The 6,647-nt window shown below is 50.5% G+C and overlaps 1 long non-coding RNA gene across 1 annotated transcript; it reads right to left on the minus strand.

The window, feature by feature from the left end:
* Nucleotides 1-4,874: 4,874 nt before the first annotated feature.
* On the minus strand, nucleotides 4,875-6,258 carry LOC122456831. The gene is made up of 3 exons (XR_006275921.1): nucleotides 6,215-6,258; nucleotides 5,075-5,076; nucleotides 4,875-5,028 (listed from the first exon to the last, which is right to left on the minus strand). It is a non-coding gene; the product is annotated as an uncharacterized LOC122456831 (long non-coding RNA).
* Nucleotides 6,259-6,647: the final 389 nt, after the last annotated feature.

Here is a 6,647-nt window from a genome sequence, read left to right on the forward strand (position 1 = left end):
AGTGTGACAACCAAGCAGGTCTCTGGTCAGATTTGATCTGTGTGTTCTATTACCAGTCCCCTGAATGACACAGCCTGCAGGACATGCCAACCTACCTTCTAAATGAAGACCGTTGAATGGGAGCCCATGAGCATAGCTCCTAAGCCGGCTGGAGATTACCACCTCTGCCCTTTGGACCAAGGTTGCTGCCTTCCAGCAATTCCAGCATCTGCCATCTTGGGATACAGAAGATCATAATTGAGAGTCAAGCCCAGGCCTTATGTTTGGGGCAATAAACAAGGTATTGTTATGCTGGAAGGTGTTGATGGCAGCCATCAAGTTGGTCTTTCATCTAGAGACAATTACAGACCTAGTTTAAGCTGATGAGTGTGCTCAGCATCTTTCATTCAGGCTAACTAGAAAGAGCAATTACATTTTCCCTTTCCATAGTGATAGCTGGAAACAATAAGAAGCCACCACCCAAGGCAGTGGAACACTTGGTGAAGCCTGAGCAGAGTTAAACTGAATGGGCTGAGGGTTTTTCCTGGGACTGATTGCAAATGCAGGAACTCATGGATTGTTTGACTGCAGCAGTGTGTGTCTCTGTGTGTAAGAGAAAGAAAGCAACCAGAAAGCCCTCAGTCTCTGGGAGAAGCAGTCATGGGTGTAGCCCTGGGAAGAAGCTGCAAGAGAGGGTTTTTTTGTGCACAGGACTTGCTGGAAAGGCAGACTTGGATTTCTGAGCAAATAAGTTGCCTGCTCTTTGTTTCCACTGTGTTCAGGGAAACAGGACTTTGTGTGTGTTTTGTAAACAAACAGGATTATACCAAGGACATACCTGACTCCTAGCATCAATTTCCCCACCTAACAGAAACAGCCCAGCAAGTCCCTGCATATTGGCGAGACTGCTCAGGTATGTTGGGCAAAATACACATCCCAGTCCTGTCAGCGTCGCTTGTGCTTTCAGTGGAATGTAACAGCACAGACAGTGCCATGCTGAGCCCCACTAACGCTGTGGGTGTGTCAGTCCAGGGAATTGTTTTGCAGCCATTGCTCTGCTTTTTCGCTTTTAGAGGGAAAGGGCTAATCTACAAGCCCAGCCCAGGCCCACAGGAAGCTTGGGCTGCAGTGGCTGCTTTGTAAACAGGATAAAAAAGCCAGAGAGGATCTGACTGCGGCTGTTTACTGATCTATTCCAAACAGTCCGCCGGAGCTCAAACTGGGCAGCATCGTTTCTGGCACACAGAGCGGCTTGCAGCAACTGTGTATTTCTACAAAGAAGCTGTCTGGCGTGTGCTCAGCTGGGGATAAGTAAACCCTGGGTCCTGTTAATGAACTATGCTCGCAAAGGGAGTGAGTAAAGATTATCCAGATGACACTGTCTGAGGGTTCCTGGTGGAGCTGTAAAGGAGGAGAGTCGATCAGGCCCAATAGCTGACATGGGCCCGCCAGGACTGGTCCCTTGGGACTACTTGGAGGTGGAGCCTGTGTGCAGGACACCCCATGCACAGCTGCTGCCTGCTAGACTTTTCCAACCTGGGTTTGCTTTAGCCTGGCTCAGCCCAAGCTATGCAGCAGGTCATGCCCAGGAGGTGGACACTGGATAAATTTGTTAGTCTCTAAGGTGCCACAAGTCCTCCTTTTCTTTTTGCGAATACAGACTAATGTGGCTGCTACTCTGAAAACTGGCTAGGGTTGCCACTTATCTGGGCTTTACCAGGACAGTCCATTGAATCATAGAAAAGCAGGGTTGGAAGGGACCTCAGGAGGTCATCTAGTCCCACCCCCTGCTCAAAGCAGGACCAATCCCCAATTTTTGCCCTAGATCCCTAAATGGCCCCCTCAAGGATTGAACTCAAAACCCTGGGTTTAGCAGGCCCATGCTCAAACCACTGAGCTATCCCTCCCCCTCCACTTTTTGGCTTCTGTGTCCGGGTGCCATTTAGGATTGCCAGGTGCGTGTTTTGCTATCAGAAAGTTTGGTCCAAAAGGGGACCTGGCAGTGTCCAGTCAGATGTACTGACCGGCCACCAAATGCCCAGTTACTACAGGGCGGGGGAAGGTGCTAGGTTATTAACCTGCACCAGCCCCTGTTTAGCCAGGGCTGCCTCCTCCCTGCAGGCAGGCTCTTTGTTAGGCTGCAGCAGCTCCCGTCCCAGCCTTAGAGCAGAAGGAGCCCAGCAAGCCCAGCTGAGGTGGGGGGCGGGAAAGGGAGCTGGAAAGGATCCAGTGATTGAAGGTGGCGGTGGGAGAAAGAGCAGCAAGTGATAGGGGTGGGATCTTGGGGGAAGAAGTCGAGAAGGGGCAGGGCCTCGAGGGAAGAGATGGAGCAGGGGCAGCAAGACCTTGTGGGGAAGAGGCAGGGCAGGGGTCAGGGCCTTGGTGGTCCAGTTACCAGCAATTAGAAAGGTGACAACCCTAAGACTGACTGATGCAGCTGAGATCTTAGCATGTAAGAGCCTGAATAAATTGGGATTGGCTGGAATAAAGCACCTTAAAGGCAATGAGGTAAACTGAGGGAAATTAATAGGAGGAGAGGAAAGGCAAGGCAAGGCAGGGCAGGGTAGAGCTGGTCTGGTCTGGGAATTGGCGTACACTGGTAATAAGGGGAGCTCGCTCCCTCAAGGAGTAACAGTTGCTGATGCCTCACTTTGTCCTGGCCGCATTAAGGAACTAATATAATAAACCACCCCAATGTCAGGATGGGCTGCTGCAATTGTGTGACACGAGAGACAGTGAGGCAGAGGAGACCTCGGCAGGGGAAAGCAATCCAACTGACGAGAGCCCACCTTAACTCTGCAACTCAGCATGCTCTAGGAACTGAACAGAGCTGGGTGGCCTGCTCCCTCTCCCCTTCCGCTCCATGCTTCAGTGCAGCTCTGTACACACCAGGACAGCCAGCACGGAGGGGAGGGAGTCATTGGGAGCAGTCCCGTACGCTAGCAAATGTCCCTCAGCAACACAGGAGCAGACAGGAAGGTTCAGGGGCCTGTGTACAACATGGAATGGCTCAGGGATGCATGGCAGTTCTGGGGCCTGGAGCAGGTGTTGTATAGAGGACTACAGGGGGCTGGTCAGGAGATGGGGGGGGGATTCACAACACCCACTGCTTTTCCCTGCACGGGGTTGGCAGCCTGGTAATGAGATGGAGAGCACACAGTCTCCTCCCACAGAGATGGGATGCTCACAGCGGCCCCACAATGGCAGGGTCTCTCTGTGCTGGATATAGACCCCCCCCACTCCAGGTTTGCCTGGGTGCTCAGCAACTGGCAGCTGTGGGAGGAGGCAGCTTCATGGTCCTTTTGGTCGAGGGAGACTGGAGGTGCAGAAAGTACAGCACAAATCCCAGCAGAGCTTGCCTTGCTGAGACAGAGAGCCACCAGCACCAACCCCCAGGGCACGGGCCTGGAAGAGGCTGGGAAGGCCGGCCTAGTGGATGGGGCAATGGCCTGGGACTCAGGAGGCCAGGCTCAGCCCCTAGGTGCCCTGTGTGACCTTGAATGTTCACTGGGCCGCATCTCCGCTGACTGCAAAATGGGGCCTCCCAGAGGGGCTATGAAGATAAAATCCATGAATCCCTCTGAGGCTCGGGTACCTAGAGAGGAAGGACAGGCGCCACCTAAACCAAAATGGAACCAGATTGCTGGCATGTGAAAAGGGTTATGGGGAGTTTTTAAACTAAGGGCTGGGGGACAGATGCGGAGAAGCACATGGGTCAGACAGAGACATTCCGAAGGGGAGGATTTATTTATAGGATACTCTATATCCTGGTAAAGAGGAGAGGATAGATGTTGATAAAGTACAGGTTGGAATTGAAAAGAAACAGTCAAATGAAAAAGAGTCCATTCAATCACATCACGGGAAGATAGACAACTAAATACTGACAAGTTTTATAAGTGCTTGTATACAGATGCTAGAAGTCTAAATACTAAGATGGCTGAACTTGAGTGCCTGGAATTAAATGAGGCTATTGATATAATACGCATAACAGAAACTTGGCTGAATGATGATAATCAATGGGACATGATAATATGGTAAAAAATATGTAGGAATGATAGAGCAGGTTGCATTAGTAGGGGAGTGGCACGATATGTGAAAGAAAGTATAAAGTACAGTAAAAATGTAAAATTAATCAAACTTGTATCACAGAATCTCTATGGATAGAAATTCCATGTTTGAATAATAAGAGTATTATTACAGGGGTGGGCAAACTACGGCCCGGACCACATCCAGCCCTCCAGACATTTTAATCCAGCCCTCGAGCTCCAGCCAGGAAGCATGCAGTTCCCAGAAGCAGCAGCATGTCCCCCCCTCTGGCTCCTATGTGTAGGGGCAGCCAGGGTGCTCCGCACACTGTCCCTGCCCCAAGTGCTGCCCCCACAGCTCCCACTGGCCAGGAACCATGGCCAATGGGAGCTGTGGGCTGGTACCTGCGGGCAGCACACAGAGCCGCCTGGCCATGTGTCCGTGTAGGAGCCAGAGGGGGGACATGCCGCTGTTTCTGGGAGCTGCTTGAGGTAAGCGTCGCCCGAAGCCTGGACCCCTGATCCGCTCCTGCACCCCAACCTCCAGTCTGGAGCACTCTCCTGCACCCCTTACACCTCATCCCCAGCCCTACCCCAGAGCCCGCACCCCCAGCCGGAGCCCTTACCCCCCTGCCCCTGCACCCAACCCCCGCCCCAGTCCAGAGCCTCTTCCTCACCCCCTCCCACACCCCAACCCCCAATTTCTTGAGCATTCATGGCCCGCCATACAATTTCCATAGGCAGATTTGGCCCTCGGGCCAAAAAGTTTGCCCACCCCTGCTATAGCAGCCCCTGACCAGGTTATGGTGATGGTGATTGTCAAATGCTCAGGGAGATTAGAGAGGCTACAAAATCAGACAGCTCAATAATAATAATGGGGAATTTCAACTATCCCAAGATTGACTGGGAACATGTTACCTCAGGATGGAACGCAGAGGTAAAATTTCTATACACCATTAATGTCTACTTCTTGAAGTAGCTAGTCCTGGAACCCACAAGGGGAGAGGCAATTCTTGATTTAGTTCTAAGTGGAGCAAAGGATCTGGTCCAAGAAGTGAATATAGGTGAACTGCTCGGTAATAGCAACCATAATGTAATTAAATGTAACATCCTTTTGGGGGGAAACAAGCCCACCACAGTAGAATTTAACTTCCAAAAGGGGAGCTACACAAAAATGAGGATGTTAGTTAAATGGAAATAAAAAGGATCAGTCAGAAGTGTAAAATGCCTGAAACCTGCATGGAAACTTGTTGGAAACACCATAATAGAGGCTCAAACTAAATGTATACCCCAAAGCAAAAACAAACAAAACAAACAGTAAGAGGACCAAAAAAAAAGGGGGGGGGCTAAACAACCGAGTAAAAGATGCAATTAAAGATAAAAAGACAGCTGGCCCTGATAAGGGGGCTGGATGCCTGGAGCTACAAACTCTCTCTCTCTCTCTCTCTCTCTCTCTCTGTGGAGCGGGAAGGGCCTACCTGCCTGGGAGCTCAGGGTACTGGGAGCAGAGCAGTGCTGGGGAAAGGCAAGAGGAGTTGGGGAGCTCCAGCCTGGTAAACCCCCAGGCTACAGATCTTGTTAAAGGCCAAAGCAGGTACTGGGGTTGCAAAGGTGCAGCCTGGGGTTAGGCAGAGGCAGCAGGTCCAACCCCTTGCCAATGACGAGTGGCCATTACACTGCAGTCTGCCCCAGTGAGCGGGGACTAGATGATGACTGGCAGTAGCCATTGAAAAGGAGGACTTGTGGCACCTTAGAGACTAACAAATTTATTTGAACATAAGCTTTCGTGAGCTACAGCCACTGAATGCGTCCGATGAAGTGAGCTGTAGCTCACGAAAGCTTATGCTCAAATAAATTTGTTAGTCTCTAAGATGCCACAAGTCCTCCTTTTCATTTTGCAAATACTGACTAACACGGCTGCTACTCTGAAAAAAGTAGCCATTGAGGCAAGGTGGGTGAGAGGGTTGGGGATTCCCCTGGGAGGGGAGACCCAGAGTGTGGGGCTACTGCAGGGCAGAACCTCAAGGTAAGGGGCACCGGGGTCCGGGAAGGACTAGGGGGCCTAAGGCAGGCGATACACTGGCCAGAAGGAGGCTCTCTGGAGCTGGACAAGAGCTAATTCCCAGACGACCAGCAGGAGATGCTATGCTGGTGAGTCTTGACTTTGCTACAGTAACCTAGCCCTTAAATCAGCCTATGTACCAGATGACTGTAATGCTAATTTTAAAAAAAGGGCTCCAGAAACAATCCTGGCAATTACAAGCTATTAAACTGAACTTCAGTATCAGGCAAATTTGTTGAAACTATAGCAAATAACAGAATTATCAGACGCATAGAGGAACAAGATACATTATGGAAGAGTCAACATGACTTTTGTAAAGGGAAATCACGTCTCACCAATCTACTAGAATTCTCTGACGGGGTCAACAAACATGTGGATGAGGGTGATCCAGTGGATATAGTGTACTTGGACTGTCAGAAAGTCCCTCACCAGAGGCAATTAAGCAAAGTGGTCAATCATGGGATAAGAGGGAAAGTCATTTCATGGATTGGTAACTGGTTAAAAGACAGGGTAGGAATAAATGGTCAGTTTTCACGATGGAAGGAGGTAAATAGCAAGGTTGCCCAAGGATCTGGACTGGG

The sequence above is a fragment of the Dermochelys coriacea genome, chromosome 15 (assembly GCF_009764565.3).
Source record: "Dermochelys coriacea isolate rDerCor1 chromosome 15, rDerCor1.pri.v4, whole genome shotgun sequence".
NCBI lineage: Eukaryota > Metazoa > Chordata > Testudines > Dermochelyidae > Dermochelys > Dermochelys coriacea.